Source organism: Corylus avellana, chromosome 7 (assembly GCF_965113065.1).
Source record: "Corylus avellana chromosome 7, dhCorAvel1.hap1.2, whole genome shotgun sequence".
NCBI classification, from domain to species: Eukaryota; Viridiplantae; Streptophyta; class Magnoliopsida; order Fagales; family Betulaceae; genus Corylus; species Corylus avellana.
Genome location: NC_142496.1, coordinates 15,542,153 through 15,561,699, shown reverse-complemented (window position 1 = coordinate 15,561,699; position 19,547 = coordinate 15,542,153). Strand labels below are relative to the sequence as shown.

At 35.7% G+C, this 19,547-nt stretch overlaps 3 pseudogenes; 2 read left to right on the top strand and 1 right to left on the bottom strand.

Moving 5' to 3' along the window:
- The first annotated feature begins 1,008 nt into the window (after positions 1-1,008).
- LOC148584536 (class V chitinase pseudogene) lies at positions 1,009-3,387 on the top strand (annotated as a pseudogene).
- A 4,627-nt stretch (positions 3,388-8,014) lies between these two features.
- On the top strand, positions 8,015-8,567 carry LOC148584535 (uncharacterized; annotated as a pseudogene).
- Positions 8,568-10,434: 1,867 nt separating this feature from the next.
- Positions 10,435-12,518, bottom strand: LOC148584534 (uncharacterized; annotated as a pseudogene).
- Positions 12,519-19,547: the final 7,029 nt, after the last annotated feature.

The following is a 19,547-nucleotide window of genomic DNA, read 5'->3' as shown; positions in this document are numbered from 1 at the left end:
TTATTTGACTATTTTTATAGTTCATGTAATATTAAATTAATTTAGATGCTGTCATTTAATTAGTTAGAACTGATAATATATACAAAGAGCATTTTAAGTGGTTTTTTATGTCAGACACTTAAAAGACAAATCACTGCTATCCACCTAAAATATATCAAGTCAATCAGTGTAATAAATGAGTATGAATAGTAACATTACTAACTCTAATACATTACTAGCAATTTGAATGGAGAAAAATTAGTTGGTTTTTAGTTTGAAATTTCTTTTATTAGTGACACTGATCTACTATTGGACTTATCCATGCTTCATGCCTTTAATAATCAGAAACTCCTAATTACCATGCAATAGTACTTGTACGGAACATGATCTTTCCATTTCATTTAAACTGTAAAGTATCTAACTAATTATATTAGATGGGTATGTATTTTTGTCTTTTCACTTTTTAATAGGACAAAAATACTACTCAAATATAACTAACCCAATATTCACAGTTCAAAATCATCCTAATTCGTACCTTGAAGGGAGGAATTAAGACATTTGGAAGCATTAATTGTAAATCATACGGAAGTTTGGTATATGGCTCAAACGGGAGTTGATATCATTGACAATGCGTCAAGGCATAAAGACCCTACTATATATTTCGTCTCATGCATGCAAGGAAGCATAACGCTAGCCACAGATTCTTAATTCCCGACCCTACAATGGCGGCGATTAATGGAGCAACCAACATTAATATTCAATCGTATTAGATAATTTACTAGCTAGTAAGCAAGTAAATTACTCCAAGAGGGAAAAAAAGGGAGGGGGTAAAAGGAAAGCCTACTGCAAGCCTATTTATATATACATTCTCTTCTGAAAACTCAAAGCAATATCTCATTCTCATAGCTATTAGCCTAGAGCAAGGCAGAGATGGTGGGCAGATGGTGGAGAGAATGCATTATAGCATTTGTCCTCACCTTCGCTTCATTGGCTCGCTCTAATACTGCTATTGCGGCTATTATTCCCCCAATGAAAGCCGGATACTGGTATTGCCACAGTGACTTCCCAATCCCGGTGTCTAGCATACCTTCCCAGCTTTTCACCCATCTTTTTGCTTCCTTTGCGGATGTCAAACCCAACACCAATGGTACTGCCAATGAGGTCAGCTTTCTTGACGAATATAGGATGCAGTTCTCAACCTTCACCCAATCCTTGCAAAAAACAAACAAAAAGGTCAAAACCCTTTTATCCATCGGTGGATTCTCTGACCCTAGTACTGCTACGACCTTTGCTTCAATGGCTATCCAGCTCAGTACCCGCAAATCATTCATAGATTCCTCAATAAAGCTAGCAAGGTCTAACGACTTCCATGGCCTTAGCCTGCACTGGCAGTACCCCTCAACGGTGGTCCAAATGGCCAACCTTGGCTCCCTCCTCGATGAATGGCGTGCAGCCGTTGACAAAGAGTCCAAGCTGACTGGAAATGACCCATTGCTTCTAGTCGCAGCGGTCAATTACACGTCGTCGACGTTGCCCACAGTCACATATCCTGTTGATGCTATTGCTAGGAGATTGGACTGGATCAACCTAGTGGCGTATGACTTCTATAACCCCGCTCTCTCACAGAATGCTATTGGACCTTTTGCTGCATTGCTCAAAGGAAAAGACCCCTTAATCCCGCATTATGGGGATCTCGGAGTCAATGCTTGGATTCAACCACTGGTGACCGCCCGAAAAATAGTCCTCGGCCTTCCTTTTTATGGCGCTGCGTGGCGTCTAATAGATACTGCAAAGACTGAAATATTTGCCCCGGCTGATGGACCAGCTGATGGACAGGCTGCTGGAGTATATATTGATCCCTTAGAGGGGACTATACTTTATAACCAAATCCAGTATTTCAAAGAGACACACTCCGACGGCATTGATCAATACAGTCTCGACTATGTTGTAGACTATTTCAGTGTTGGGACTACTTGGATTGGTTATAATGGTATCAAGAGTATCACTGCTAAGGTTACATATGCTAGGGATAAAACATTGCTCGGCTACTATGCATGGCATGTGGGCGGCGACAGAGATGGGACTCTGTCAGGAGCAGGTTAGTATGTTTATATCTTTCCTAAATCATGCATCTACAATTTATATGAGGGTTTTTGTTTTTTTTTTTTTTTCACATACAATTTATATGCATCTCAGATTCTGTTTTGATATGTGCATGCATCGTCTATATTCTCAATTGTTATATATGTACGTGTAATTCTAATTACTTGTAAGGTATATATGAGTCTGTGATGCAAAGTTACCTCAATCACCTCCAAAGGTCTCCTAACTGAGGGTGGTTGAATCACCCTAATGACTTTGGACCGGGTAGTTCATCCCCACCTATTCTAACTTGTTTATAGTTGTTAAAGGAACAACTATGCATAATTTGGGCCTTGATTCAAGGGATGTGCTTCCTCTTCTCCAGTCTATATAATAGACTATTCGTACGCAGAAGATATATAGTGAAATAAAAGAATTCCTTCTTCTTCTAAAATCTTACATGGTATTAGAGCTAAAAGGTCATGTGATCGAACCTTGACTCCCGTCAATTAACCCTCCATTTAAATTAAATATTCCATGTGTTGAGTCTCACCTATTAAAAGGGAGTTTGAGCCCACACATGAGGGGGAGTGTTAAACTAATGATTAAGTGATTAAATTAACCTCTTCCTATCAGCTTAAGCTTTTATATTATGAACTTCAAGCTAAAACACATTGCATACTTTAAGCCGTTTTAGCTTTAGGGGAATGTTAAAGGAAAAAATCTAGAAAATTTAGATTTATTGTTAGCTCAATACAGTTAGCTCAATCACCTCCAAAGGTCTATTGACCGAGGGTGGTCGAATCACCCTAATGACTTTGGGCCGGGTACCTCATCCCCACCCGTTCTTACCTGTTTATAGTGTGGCGGTAAGTGTTCAAAGATAATTTTTAGGTGTGCTAGAGTATATTTGCTATTTGTTAAATGTTTCTGTACATGTTAACATGTAATTTGATGATGTAAATCAAGGGTTTTACTTTTACCTCATCCTTATTGAACTCAAACTCTTCCAATTTGAATTATTAAGTCTTCATTGATCATTGTAACTTGTAACTTCTAATTCTTATTGCTATCACAGCTTCTGGCGCATGGCCAATTCCTGGACCTGAGCAAGATATTGCCACCGGCACCAGCACTGGCAACGGCACCGGCATCGCCACCGCCACAACCACCTCCACTGCCTTCAGCGTCGGCACCGTCACAGGCACCGTCACCAGCGCCATCAATGGCACCAACACCAACAACCACACTTTCATCTGCACCAACACTTGTCTAGCACCGGCATCAGCACCAGCACCGGCTCAGTGTGAAAATTACCAACAATAAGGCCAATTATCAGATGTGTTATAAGGCCAATAATCAAACCCGTGTGTATTTGTAACATAGAAGCTTGTATTATCAACAATAAGGCCTCTTAATTAAGATACATGTCTATTGTGTTAAGAAGCTTGTATTGCGTATAATAAGGCCAATAATCAAACCCGTGTGTATTTGTAACATAGAAGCTTGTATTATCAACAATAAGGCCTCTTAATTAAGATACATGTCTATTGTGTTAAGAAGCTTGTATTGCGTATAATAAGGTCAATTATCAAATATGGTGTGTTGTAAGGCCAGGAATCAGATATGTTGTATTATTTGGAGCATATATATATATAAAGAAGCTTGTATTATTGATAAGTAGCTCATAACCAATGCTTTACACGGGATTCTTCATTATACTTTAATTTCAAAACTTTTTATTCTTTTTTTTACTTGGATTTTCTATTGTACTTTTCATTATAGGTTGTAAAAAAAATATATCATACCTCTTTAAATAAAAAGACATACTAAAGGTTATACATCAGTATATTACTCAATATAGTGACACACAATTACAATTTACACACAGAGCATTGTATAGATGTATAATCACATAAAATTTTATTATCACAACTTCACAAGGCCTTAATTTTAGTTTAATCTATATAAATTAAAACATGTTAAAATCTTTACTCCTACCGGAAAAGAAAAAAAAAGAGACAGAAAACTTGGATTGCATGTGATTATAAAAGTATTAATAGAAAGTTAGCAAGGATCTTTAATATTATTGATGTGATACCTATCCATATAATTTTGAGCCATTAGAAAATATACACAACAAAATAAAAGAAAAAAAAAAAAACATCTTTCAATCAATGCAATCAAAAAATCATCCCAATGACTCACATCACATTCAATGCTTAATTATCTCTATAGTGTTTCCAAAGCGTTTAGGGAATGTTAGGTGCTCTCCAAGCGTTTACATTCATTTTTTGCATAACAATCAAATATATTTTAATCTTCTTTGTTTTCAAAAGCATAAAAAGCACTTTGAAACAAATACCTGAAAATCCGAGTAAATCTTACAAAAGAAAAAAACCCATAAAACGATCAAATGAATTAAAACATAAGACCCTTAATTTTAGTTTAATATATATAAATTAAAACATGTTAAAATTGTATTCCAATATGATTAATTTAAAATCAAAAGAAGTATAAAGGGAAAAAGTATTAAGAAAAAAAACATTGATTTTCATTATTAAAGCATTAATAGAAAATTAGTATGAATGTTTGATAAATAAATTTTTGCCTTATTTTGATTTGAAAAAAAAAAAAAAAAAAAAAAAAAAAAAACCACTTCCAAAATATGCCTAAAAATCGAAGTAAGTCATACAAATAAATAAAAAAATCCCTTAAATCATTCAAATGAATAAAAACAGACACTATAATTTGATAAGTCTACACTGAATGGGTGTGGACTTATCATTGCACTATATATATTGAATCACACAGAATAATGTATAGAAGAGGCTTATATATATAGGCTAATAATACAGACACTATATGTATATAACCAATGTAGAATAATTAACTTTTGTATGGCCGAAGGAGTTTTTATGGAATGGGTGTGGACTTATCAACCGATGGCGCCCTGACAATATTACATTCAACTGCTTATAGCTGGACTTATCAATCGATGGCACCCTGACATTATTACACCTATTATATATTTGGACTCATTCAATCATGCATGCATTTAACAATCATCAAAAGATGTAACAACCAAGCTTCCCAAAGCTGGGGTGGACATAAACCATCATGCAATTGAAGGGAGAAAGATGTTTCAACATCTTTAATAATGAAGCGATGCAAATGTTATGGACTTTTTGTTGTATTAATGTGCACCCAACATACACTCGATATCATTTACAATATGAAATGTTCTGCTTGATTATTCCATCTCATGCAAGCTAGGATCAGATATAATTTATCGTTTCAAATGTGGAGGATAGAAATCCTTTTGATTAATGAGGATTTAATGATACATAAAGACAACATCCTGATTGTCAAATTGATTTGATGATGCATTTGGTGTGTAATAACCAGAACCACACTTTTATTTTGTTGGTGTGATTATAATTATGACACATCTATATTTATTAAACTATATTAGTAAATATTATCGTATTCACAAGGGTGGCCATATAATTTGTTTCACAAAATAGAGGGGATGATGGCCATGCGGCGAAGCAGCCAAGCTTTTGCATAAATTCTTTAATTTTTTTTTGGTAATCTCCACCGTACCGTTAAAGCGACACGTTTTCATACAAGAAAAACAAGGGTAAATTAATAATGCAAAAATGGTTCAGATGCATGCATGCAAGTGCTAGTCGCATGTAACTTTTTTCATTCAAACTAGCAACAAAAAGTCTTACAGATGAGTTAATTTGAAATATTTAGTGTTAAAACTAGTTTGATTGGAAGTTAAGGTTTACTTGTTTACTCGGGACTTCAATTGGTGCTCAAAGGCTTGCTTAAATTTACGTTCGCCACTTTTGTGGCTGTATATGATAATTATCTTCAGTACTACGACTGAACTTGATGAAATCGGCTGAATTTTCTGATGCTTTTTGTTTTTTTTTTTTTTTTTTTAATCTTCGATCTTATGCTGTTTAATTGGATGCATGTGTTGTTAGTGCATTGGAGTAAATGTTCAACTGCATATAGCTGGCCTTGCCAACTGATTATAATTATTCTAATAAATTTCTTTTGGCATGGTTTTGGATAGAAATTTCGTTGGAAAAACCAATGGGATGGATTAATGAAGCTACTTACAGATGATCAGATGGTCATATATATAATGTAAAAAAAGGATATAGAACATGGGATCAAATAGCTAGCTAGTGACAATGTAACCCGCCGTTAAAAGAAGTATGACTTTACTAGAATGTTTTTTGATACGAAAAATTACTAATCAATTTTTTTGTACTTAAGATTTGATTAGGGATTTAATTAAGGATGATGAAAAAAAGGAACTGAAAAAAGAAAAACAAAAATAAATGTGTACATGTTCTTTTGTTTGAAATATTGTTTAAACATCCCTTGTTAGCCCCTATCATTTCGTCTCATGTACACGACATGGAAGTAGGGGTGTAAACGAGTCAAGCTTGGGCGAGCTTGGCCTGTCCATATAAGTTTTAGTTGAGCTTGAGCCGAGCTTAGACACGAGCCTAACAATTGTGTTCGAGCTCGGCTTGCTAAGGAGTTATCCTTGCTTGAGCTCGGCTAGCTAGCATATTCAGCGAGCCGAGCTGGCTCGACAAACTTAGACTTTTATTTCTCTATTATAAAATTTATATTTTAAGCCACTGCTCAAAAAGCCACCTTGCCCAAGCTAGTGGCTTAAAAAAGCCACCTTGCCCAAGCTACTAGCTAGGCAAGCCCCAACTAAGTGAGCCAAAAAGGATCAACAAGCATTGTAAAGTGCGAAGGTGGGACCCCCTCACAAGCAATGCTCATGCTCCATGTGAGCCAATACTTTTGTTTTAATAATTTTCTTCTTGTGAGGAGATGCCCTTTTATAGATAACTAAGGTGGGATCTTTTGCTTCCTTATCGATGTGGGGCGGATGAGCTTCAATTCTTTCACTTTTTTTCCCTTCTCATAAATTCTACTTCACAACTCTCTCTCCTTCTGTGGACCCACTGGACCATTGCAATTGTAGATTGCTTATTTCTTTTACTTATTTCCTCTACCATCCCAGGTGTTCCAATTTGCAGCAAATCAAACAAAAGAATATATCTCAAAGAATATCTAGATATGAATCTGATTCAAGAAGGAAAATGGGAAGTGTGCAATATGAATTACTGTGAAAAAAACAAAACAAAAAATTGAGCCTTGGGGCTTTTCTTCTTTTTTTTTTTCTTGTAGCAAAAATGAATTAATGTGAAAAAAATCAGAATGTTTGGTATGAAAAGATTAAAAAAAAAACATTGTTTTATAATGTTTTTTGTACGTATGTCCCAACCCATTGATTTAGATGAACCAATATACTTATTCTGTGTTGTGTAATTGGCATTGAACTTGCCAACCGACCTACCCGACCAGCAACCGGCATTTGTCAGTGTCAGTATTAATGTACGTATCATTGTATGGTCAAAATACAATTGACAATTGTGCAGTCTATGTCTATCAATGTTAAAAAAGAAGTGGACCAGAACTATAATAGATTTGATTGATGTAAGAAAAAGAAGTAAAAAAAAAAAAAAAAAGGTAAGAATATTTTGTATAAAAAAGTGAAAAAATTTATTTTGTATTTTGTATAAAAAAGTGAAAAAATTTATTTTGTAGTAATTTTTTTATTTGAATTGTAATATAAAGTGATTGATGTAATATAAAAACTAAGAATATTAGGATTTGATTTTTATATTTTTTTTAAAAATTAGGTCTTTGGGTCCGGTTTGGCCACTCCTTTGCCAAACACACCTACCTCATGCGAACTAAACTCTCGTCCACCCAACTGGTTCAAATTTTAAATGCGGGTCCACCAACGGCAACCTTAACCCTCCAACTATGTCTAATTGTCCCGGCCGGGTAGCAACAATCTCATGGAAACTCCAAACCAAAACAATTCTTTGATAAAATATCCACCATGATCGGTCTGAGCAAGCTTTGCTCGGCACTCACTGTGGTGTTTACTGTCTCTCTTGTAGCCATACTCGCTCAGCTCTTCTGCATGCTTCGGCGACGGAGAAGGATCTGTAGGCAGAGAGTCTCTGATGGCGAAGAGAATTCACTCTACAACCCCTCAAAGGAGCTCTTCTACTTTTTCTGCTGGAAAAATCAATCCCGCATTAAGCCCCAGCAAGCTCCTTCTCCCTCTCCACGCAGGAGAAACAGCGGAGGTCGACAATGTTTTGAAGTGGCGGGGATTGTACATTGTCTAGGTTTTTGTTTACGATAGAGGAGGAGAGAGAGAGGGTGTGGACTGTGAGAACTGTTCTTCTTCGGAGAAAGGGAAGACGAAATCGAAGAGGGTGATTACAGAGGAGCGCGTTGGGGTCGTTGGGGTGTCAAGCTCGTTGCCAGTGGTGTCCGTGATGATCGATGTGGACGAAGCGACGCTGTTTTCAACGCCTTGTGCTTCGTCGCCTTACTACACTCCTTTGCCTTCTCCTACTCGTGAGATGGAACCTATGACCTAATCAAATCTGACCTAATCAAATCTGACACGCTTGTGTAAAAAATTGAATGCACTTTTAAGGGTTTAAAAAGTTTAAAAATTACTAAAACGTACTTTTGACAAAAATTTAAAAATAATGCTTTTGTTATAAAGTGCTTTTTGACTTAAAAACTGCTTCTCAAATATGCGAATACGATTAATAACAGATTATATATATATGATTGTTAGGACCAACTTCTATCTTTTTCTTATCTCTTAAAATTGATATCTCTTTTAAAATCACTATTAAATTTGAGTTTAATTACTATTGAATTTTAATCTAATTGTAATTTTAAAAATTACATCTCATAATTTAAAAAATTACATTTTCTTCAAAATTGTAGAGAATCCTTATCCTGCATAACCTACTTACCTCGAGTAATTCTAGAAGTCTCTCTTGTGTCCTTCCAAAAATTATGTGCTTCCTAAAATCACAATTTGATCAAAATCTAATAATAATCAATCACAAGCCCAATGGTGATTTTAAGAGCCATATCATTGTTAGATGAGTACAAAAAGGAATTGTAGCATTACTCACTTACCTCCACATGGTTTTGTTTGTCCACGCTTTTACACTATCCCCGAAATTGGGTACTGCATTTCAATTTAATTCTTACATTTAAAAAAAATTTATAGTTTCAAAATTGAAAATTTTAATTCTTAAAAATATAGTCAATCTATCAAATACGTTTTTTTTTTTTTTTTTTTTTTTTTTTTTAAAAAAAAAAAAAGAAAAAAAAAAGACAACAATGAACCCCTCTAAGACATGGCTACTTTATGCATTCACCTTAAAGATTAAATCTCGAAGGTACATCCCACAACACAAGTAATTAAAGTCACAACTTCTCTGTGGGGTGTGAGCTCAATGATGCATCTGAAATGCATAGTAGTAGTCTAAAATGCAACTACTATGCGTGGGCCAATAGTATGGAATTAATTAAGCTGTTTAAGAGCACTCACATTGGACTCAACAAGATAGCTAAAAAGCTATTTTGTCTACCTTTGTAGCAAAAAATGCTCCACATCCGACTCAACAAAATGGCAAAAGATTTGTTGAGCCTAGTATATATATATATATAAACATTTGTGTTCACTGTCTTCTTTTTGAATATAGAAAGTAGATAAAAAATAAAATAAAATAAAAAGTATTTTAAATGAAAAAATGAAAGTGAATAGTTAAAATACTAAGCCAGATGTAAGTGTTTTGAAAAAATTGGTAGCTAAAAAAAATAAAAATAAAAAAGTGTTTTTTTATCTAAGTTTTAACTAAATATTTGTCGGATGTGATTCTAAACTGAAAGCAAAATTGTTCTTGTACGAAAAAGTGGGGCTAAAGCTAAAGATAACGGGAAAAAAAGGAAAGAAAAACAATAATAAATTTCTATATGGGGAGCCTCAACAAACAACTTTAAATTAAAATTCATCACAAAATAAAAATTATTTTTGTGCATACATGTTTTCAGTGCCCTCATCAAATCAAACCAAGCTAACGTGAGTGAATAACACTTCTCACACAAGAAAAAAATGAAAACATAAACCCTAAGGGGTTGGCTCAGTTGGTGATGAGCTTGATATCAAGTGGTGTGCTCCCTCTTGGTCTCAGGTTCGAATCCTACTGGGTGCTACCTCCCTCTTGGGGCCACACCCCCTGGCGAAGCCAGTGACTTACCCGATCTGTGTAGAGAAATTTTCGTGGGTGTGGTGCACAGATCCGGGAATTAGTCGGTGGATCCTGGGCTGGGCCTCTACAAGTCGGTACCCACCTCGGTGGTAGCCCGAAGTACTGTCCGGCCTTATAGGTGAAACCGGAAACCTCGTATCAAAAACAAAAAAAATGAAAACATAAGAGATTAAGAAAGCAACCTAGAATTATAATTCTCTTTCCCCGTGCTTCAATAATATTTTTTTTGTTTGATTCTTGCCTGGCTGGCTTCTTCGCTAATTTGTACCTCATGCTTACCCCTGCAATTTTAAAACCCATTAGCACTTACACAAATAACCAACTGTAACGTTATGTGCATATTAAATTTGCTCCTCCTAGTGCATGCTTAAGGGAAAAATTTGTTGGAAGCACCATGAGTCCTATTTACATATTTGCAAATGCATCATGCTCAAGAACTACATTAAGAGGGTCGTAGGTTAACTTTTGATGAATGTTTGTCTCTTAATAATTTGAAGACTGCTAAGATGTTGTAGATATCTAAATTTTATGTCAACACACGTTTATTGTAGATTCTAATTTCTAAAGATCTTGCAGAGAGCTAAAACTTCATGTCCACGAACGTTTCTGCAAAAAATTTTAATACCAAACATGTTCGACATCCAAACAAGTAGGTGTGCAACACCCTCAAACTATTAATACCATAATGAGACAATATGCTTTATTGAGAAAGGTTTTCTGCCTATCACTTGATTAATGTAATTGAGATCTAGAGTCCTTCGGGCCTCTTACTAAACTCACAAATTTTCTCCTCCTCACTTAAAGAAAACGTCATACAAAAACAAAAACAAAAAAAATAGAAAATAGCAAAAGATGTCCATACATTTTCATTTGGAAAAAATTGAAAATTATATTGCTCATCCAACTCAAAAACTAAGAATCAAAATGTTCAATTATATTAACTATCTCCTTTTCCCCATTAATTTGTTTAAAAAGCATATGTTCTTAAGAAAGTCCTTTGCAAACATGCTTATTTTGACAATCAAATACAAGCTAGCAGTTAATAGCTCCTATTTAAGAAATTCATTGTACAAGACATAAAAACGAATACCAGAACTAGTGCGTAGTAGCCAAAATGCGCACAGAAAATGTTTGTGTTTGGGAAAAAATAAAGGAATATGGAGAGAAATAAAGCAAGAATCTTACAGCGAAAGACATTTCGATACGTGGGTGGGGAGTTCCGTCACGTATTTCCGGATAGCAACTACCGATATAACCAACTTCTTCCTCGACGTGGGCTCAACATGAACAGTGACACACTCAAGTTCAGAAGAAGATGCACACTGCAAAACGCAGAACATTTGGTTCTCCAGATGAACGAAACCAGGTGTGTAGGGGTCATCATATTTATCAAGAAATGATATCCCTACACCTTTCAGACTCCCTTTGAGCCACAGGTCCTGCGCTAAGTTGTAGGAAAGCAACATTGTGGCGTCTGTTAACCAGTACAGCGTATCACCTACTGCACCTACGGCCCTTCCGCTATATCCCAGAGGACATCTGGCATCTACCTTGCGCTCAGCATGCTTCTCCCAGGAACGACGCCGCACATCATATGCATAGAAAGTACTCATAAAAGTCCTTGAAAACTGTTTTTGTGGCAACGAGAATCCGGTTTGGATTCTCAAGAGCTGCAGAAATAAATTTAGATTCCACCGGAAGTGGAGGATCATCAGGCACTTCTTCCCATTTTTGAGTCAGCGGGTCAAAAACCTCAAGTTCCAGGCCGTTTGAACAAGAATTAGTCATATCTCCAGCCAACACATGAAACTTACCGTCTACTGCAAAGACGTGAGCATCGAGTCTAGGATATTTCATTGGCATAACAGGAATCCACTCCGTAGATGGACGGGCCGCGGTAACGTCCAATTTACAAGCATAGGCAGAAACCGATGGATTACGATCAGGATAAAAGTCACGATTGCCACCCAAACAATACAAATCGGGGGCTATGGCTGCAAAGCTAGAGCAATTTGGTAGTTCACCTTCCCAAAATGGAAAGATCTCCTCACTATCTTCACTATCGACCTTCAGAGGACAGTCGGCCTCAACTTTAATTGTATACCATCTCGAAATCAACTTCTCATGAGAATCCACGGCCTTAAATATAGGCATGCAACAAAGGATGTCGTAAGGAGAAGAAGTAATTGTAGGAGGGCGATGTGATGATTCATCTAATGGTGACCGCTGGCCTGGCATCGTGGATGCGTCCATGGAGTATTTCGTGGGCGGTGGAGAACGGTGTTGGTGTTACAATTTCAAGGGTGGAATAGAAGTTCAGAATGAAAAATCTAGAGAACAAATCAAGAGTGTCCCAAAATTAAACTTATAATCAATCGCATTATCTAAATTCAGAATACCGAAAAAACTCCAACCACAATACCAAAAAGCAGCAAAACCAATCCGAGATATAGTCCGTAAAAATAAACAAAAAACTAAAAGAACGGCAAAAATGAGAGAGAATCTGAGAGGAGAGGAGTAGTAGTGTAATAACAGGAAAATCTAAGAGGAGTCCCGGCGGAAGATCTGAGAGCCGAAAGTCACGGACCACGGCGTTTGGGTCTTTGATGGCAAGAGATAATCTGATCTGAGTTAGGCTAAGGGTTTTTCAAAAGCGATGAATATATATGGGATAAAACACGCCGTTTTATAACAGAGAGAGTGTTTGGGGTTGCGTATGAGAAATATAGCTTTTAAGTACAAAAGTGCATTTGGACAAAAGCTTCATTTTTATGTTTTTGCCAAAAGTGTGTTTTAACTATTTTTAGGCTTTTTGGACCCTTAAAAACGCTTTTAATTTTTTTACCAAATGAATACTTTTTTTTTTTTTTTTCAAACGGACTTGTTGTGTGTTAAAAATACTTTTAGGCCCCTCAAACGCAATCTCAAACAGGCTCTAAGAATGTAATGCTACGGATCGAGTAGCAAACTATCTGTGTTTCATCCGCATTTTGTTGGTTTAAACTATCCGCCTTAAAAAAAAAAAAAAAAAAAAAAAAAATGATGATGAAAGCATGCGACTATGCGTGATTTCAAAATTTTAGGTTTTTTTTTTTTTTTTTTTTTTTTTCCTATTCAAATAAGGGAAATCAAGTTACATGGGATCAAACAACAAAGGGATGGGTACCCCTACAACAAACCCAAACGATAAAATACAGTATGTTGATGCAGTTTTTGGTATGGCTTGATCGGCAATCGATTGCCTGCAAAATAGCAAGAGTGTCAAAGGGTCCTGGCCTTAACTGGAGACACTTTGATGCTTAAGTTAGCATATTTTGTCTGGAGTGAAAAATATAGCATGTGTTACATAATAAAAAGAACATATTGAGAATGAGCTTTTTGGTCTCCCTTTTCAAAATGATCTTTATCGATCCATTTTATTGGATTTTATATAACAATTATCTGTATGTTCCACCTTCATCTGATTGAGGGATAATGGGATATGCTTTAAAGATAATGGAAGGCGGTTGATAGATAGTGGGAGGTGGTTGAGAGATAATCTCGTGATACTTGAGTGGGACCCATAGTAAATTTTATAACCTACAATTACCCCCATTCTCATGGCACTTTAAGGCTGGCAATTTTGACACGACCTGACAACCCTATACGAAATTACTGAGTTTGGGTTTATCATAAACGGGTTGATCCGTTTATGCCCCGTTTATTTTGTGTCTGGCGGGTCGTGTCACGAGTCACCCGTAGGTGACCTGCCAGACACGGTTATTTTTTATTATTTTTTTTTACCTAACGGAAAAAGGACAGAGGGCCTTTAAACCTAAATCATTTTTTCCTCTCCAGCTCTCTAGCCTCTCCTCACGCTGCGCCCCCCTCTTCTTTCTCCATTGATTTTCCTCTCTTTCTCAGTTTCTTTCTTTCACATACTCACTCTCTCTCCGCTCTCCGCTCATTATTGACGTTGCACTCTGCCGCTCTCCCCTCTCTCTGTTGCGCCGCCGACGTCACACTCTACCACTCTCTCTCTCTTCTCTTCAGCGCCGATGTTGCATCTGGTATGTATCTCTCTCTTGCTCTCCCATGCTCTAATTTTGTTTTTCACTTCCTGTATAAATATGTCTTGTGAATCTGTTATATGGCAAAGAACGAGTTAACAAAAATCTTTATAAAATCTATAGTTGTTATTCTAACTCTGATTCTAAGAAAAACATGTATATACCTCGATTGCTGTTTTTGAAATAGGTATTTGTTAGAATTGAAAATTGTTGATAAATAAATGCCTACAATGTGTTTGATGAATGGTCTATTTGCTGTTATTCTAAACTCTGATTTTGTTTTTCATTTCCAGTATAAATATGTCTTGTGAATATGTGATATGGCAAAGAACGAGTTAACAAAAACCTGTATAAAAATCTATAATTATTATTCTAAACTCTGATTCTAAGAAAAACATGTATATAACCCGATTGTTGTTCTTGAAATGGTCCATTTGCTGTTATTCTAAACTTTGTCAACAACCTGATATTGTGAATTAATGACAACAAATTAATGCTTACTTAATCCTAGTTTTGTGGTAGCATTATTGAATCTGATCTGATTCTTACTTGAAGTCTTGAACTTATCTGTAACTAACTTACTAACAATTATGTGTGTAGGTGATTAACGAAGATTCGGTTATATTCAATGACGATGTGGTTGAAATAAATACAATAGAAAATCTTTCTATTCATACAAATCCGATGACCTAAAAAAAGGTCCAGAAGAAGCGTAAGAAAACCTCAACAGTTTGGATCACCCATTTTGATGAACTTCCTTGTATAGATCCTAATGACTCAAGGATATAGGTAAAATGCAAGTTTTGTGATCATAAATATGTAGCTAACAGTTCACATGGAACTGGAAATCTACAGCAGCATATGAAGGTTTGTGGAGTGAGAAATGATCATGATATTCAGCAATTGCTCCTATCTAGAGGTCAATGATCTCTGTCAATAAGTGCCTCAAAATTTTGTCACAAAAGATATATTGTTGGTTGCTACGATTATTAAGCATTACTTGCCTTTTTCATATGTTGAATATGATGGTGTAAGAAAAATGCATAGATACTTGCGTAGTGATGTACCATTAATCTCTAGAAATACTGCCACCACAAAAAAAATGGAATTTATTGACGTGTCTACAGTAACCCACTTTTAACCACGTCACTATTTCTTGACGTGTTAATTAGTGACACGTCACTAAAGACTTTAGCAACGTATTGAATTTGACATGTCACAAATTAGTGACTTGTCGAATTTAACGTGTCAATAAATAGCAACGTGTCAACTATTGCCACGTTGGACAAGTCTTAATTTAGGTTAGGTTTTGCAAATTTAGATTATGTAAGTGTTAGAAAAATTTTAAAAACTTAAAAAAAAATAAGTATTAAAGAAAAATTTTCTCCTCCTGAATTGAAGAAAATGTCACAGAAAAACAAGAAATAGAAATAGGCAGGGATGCTCATAAAATTTCATTCGAAAAAGATTGAGAATAATACTGCTCATCCAACTCACGAAACTATGAATCAAAATTTTCAATTATATTAACTATCACCTTTCCCCCATTAATTTTTTTTTTTTTTTTTAAAAGCATATGTTCTCAAGAAAGTTCTTTGCAAAAACATGCTTATTTTGATAATCAAATCCAAGCAATTAATATCTCCTATTTAAGAAATTCATTGTAAAAGACATGGAGCCAAGGAAATACACCAAGAGGCTCACCCAAAAAAAAAAAAAAAAAAAAAAAAAAGATGAGAGGCAGCAATATATACTATTCTAGATTATCATCAGAATTTTGAAGATTGCTTTATGCACACCTGATAATTTATAGATATCAAAGGAGACCATGCGTATTTCATCCATTTGCTATTGGTGTTATAAACTAAATATGAACTTCCACTTATCAGCCCCACCAGGGTGCATCACTATTAGTTAGAAAAAACAATATATGGTACAGAAGAAGTTATGGAAAATTAACTAGTTGTGCACAGAAAATGTTTGTGTTTGGTTAAAAAAGAGATTGAAGTTATGGAAAATTAACTAGTTGTGCACAGAAAATGTTTGTGTTTGGTTAAAAAAGAGATTAGGATAATGGAAAGGGAAAGCAAGACACTCCTTACAGTAAAAGGCAAATTCTTTTGGTCTTAATCATCCTCGGGCTGGACCCTTGCAAACTCTTATTATTGACCCAGTAATTGGATGCTGCTTATTGTGTTGTAATTGTTATAGTGCTATGGTTTCTTAATATTGTGTTGTAGTGGGTCGAGGTTGCATTCTTTAAATCTCTTTAGTCTTTAGATCTTATCAAGTAGGAAGGACGAGGTGGAATCCTTCTTTGATAATTTTTTGGGTCACCCCTAATGGCCCAAGCAATTCGGGCACCGACAAAGAGCAGGGAGGGCAGCAAAGCCTACTTGCTTCGGGCAGGTAGATCCTGCAGAGGGTGTTGTTTGTCGACAACCATACAACCTGATGTGTTACTATGGGTGCTTTGCTTAGCAAATCTAAGATGCATGAGGACAGTCAACCGTATGTGATTGCACTTAAAAAACTAATTGAGTTAGATCCCACAAACTCTGATACCTCTGAGCTTCTAAGCAATGCATATGCAACATGGGGTAGGTGGACCTATGTGTTTATTTGATTTAATATTTCTTCAATTAACCACGTTTTTTGATCCTATACAACATGAAAGGGGAAAAATCTAAAGCAAGCAAACCTCAAATGACAACTCTACAATGCTTATTTAACCTCATTAACTTGGAGATGATTCAACCAATTGTCGTATGGTTGAAATTTTAAATTTGAGAAGAATGGTACTTATTAGAGCAGCATTCCTGTAAAATTTCTATGCAAAATGGCCAATCAAAACCTACTTTTTTCTACCTAGCCACTTTTCAAAACCTGATTCCATCTGCTTATCTAAACTTCTACTATATATATATATATATATATATATATATATATATATTGAATTCTTTTATTTATTTTGGTTAAAAACCATCGCCACCAAAAACACCAAATGGAACACCCGTCTGCCAGATAACCACCACCATTACCAACAAAGCATCACACCAAACCAAAACAACAATCATGTATCACCAATAATGCAAAATCCATCCCACCGAAACCGTTGCAACCCAATATAGACAACATCTATACTCCGAAACCCATTAATGGAACGAACCCATAACACCAAAACCAACAAAACTTCAACACATACCAACCCTTCGCCATACTGCACAGGGAAATCAAAATTCATAGAACTAAAATGGAGGCATTACGTTGCTGTTGACCCAAACTTACCCATCTGCGGTATCTTTCTCAATGGGTCTTCTTCCACTAGCCACATCACCAGGTTTTCACATTCTTGATGCAAATAGGCCAGAGCAGAGGCGACCCCTAATAAAACTTTTTGCCTACGAGGCCATGGTAAAGTCGTTCTCGTTTAGAACAAAGCTTTATCTAGGCTTCCATTGGGCATTAGGTAGTAGCCAAACAAGATTCACCCTTCTCGTGGCACCAACCTTGAAGCCAAACAAGAATTTGATGCCTAAGAGTTCCAATTATGGACAATTCAAACAGAAATTCATTCCCCGTCCTCACATTAGCCGCTGCTAACAACTTCCCTTCTCTGTGTAAACTCCAAACCCATTCCACCAAGTTGTTGCTAACCTCTACTTTCCCAACTACAGTATCTTTCTCAATAGATCTTCCACTAGCCACTACAAGAACCAGAGCTCCATAGCTAAACACATCAGTTTTTTTCTGTAGCTCTCCCCCATTAGAAGATACTGGCTTCACGGCAAGCAAAAGGAGGTAGAAGGTTACAGGTTTTTGATTTGGCAAGTACAGGGTGAGAGAAACAAATAAGATAAAATGCCTTTGTGTACAGTACTGTCACGCCACATGCATGTTGCTTGACGCTGTTCACGAATGGAACCAGAATGGCTAATACGATGGGCAGGCATCTTAATGATTTGCTAAGCTAAGACAATTTGACTAAAATGGAAGAAGTGCATAAATCACTGTGAGTGCTCCTAGCTTACGTGCTAAGAAATCCATCATCAGGCTTTATCAGAACTGCTTGAGGTGACTTCTATCCAACAACTCCAAGTTGATGCAACTTTGTTTATCATCAACCATGAGTTTATTACAGCCTCAAACCGCCAACTTCAGACGCCATTGAAAAAATAATGCTTGTATATTTACTTAAAAGCATTGCATTATGTAGCAATTCTAACTACTTCCTAGTTCCCACCTACAAATAATGTACATTTGTTAACATTTATTGTTGTGCATTGTTGCGTTCTCAACTGCTATAAGACACTTCTCTAACACATTTCGCTTAAATCAATAATATGACTGTTTTGGGAATAATGACATGTGAAATACTGTATAGTAATTTATAGATTATCTCTCACCGATGTGTCGAATCGTTAAAGAACATTTTGGAACATGCTAACGGGAAACTGAAAGCTTGACAAAGATATCTCAACTTTTATATAAGAGTTGATATTCTAGGACTAATGGAGTCAAAAGTTGATCCCATTTTTTATTAATCTGATGACAGAAAAAAATGCATTAGAGCATTTTTTTTTTTTTTTTTTTTTTTTTTTTTTTTTTTTATAAATAAGTAATTCATTGAAAAGTGCAAAAGGGCGCAACCTTAGTACATAGGAAGTATACAAAGAAAGGCCCCACTAAAGACAAAAAGAGAAACATAAAAATAAAAAATTGCATAAGAGCATGTTGTGCATGATAGTTAAATCCATGCGAAAATCAGAATTTTTTTGAGGGATTTGAGCTATACACATACTTCACCTCATTCTTATATGCTTAGAGGAACAGCAATAACGCTATTTTTTTATTTTTTATTTTTTAACGAAAAAAAAAACTTGCAATTTAATAGCAGTAACGCTATTTAATTGCAAACAGATAGACATCAAAAATCAAATCACATGGAATATAAAAAAGTTGCAATTATTTTCAGAATTGACAATGATCAGAAATGAAGAAATGATCTAGTATCTTGACCGCTATGGCATTGTTTATTTAAGCCAGTCTATAGAAGACCTATGCATTCCTTTGCCTCACATGACATCTGGGGTTGCCTCTTACCTACTACTGTTTCTTTATCACTAATTTGCTTATAAAAGAATGGCAAAGAATGCTCAAGTAGGGATATTTACATTAATTATTCATACAGGATAATAATTTTTACTGTAGATAATATTTTCCATATGGAGTC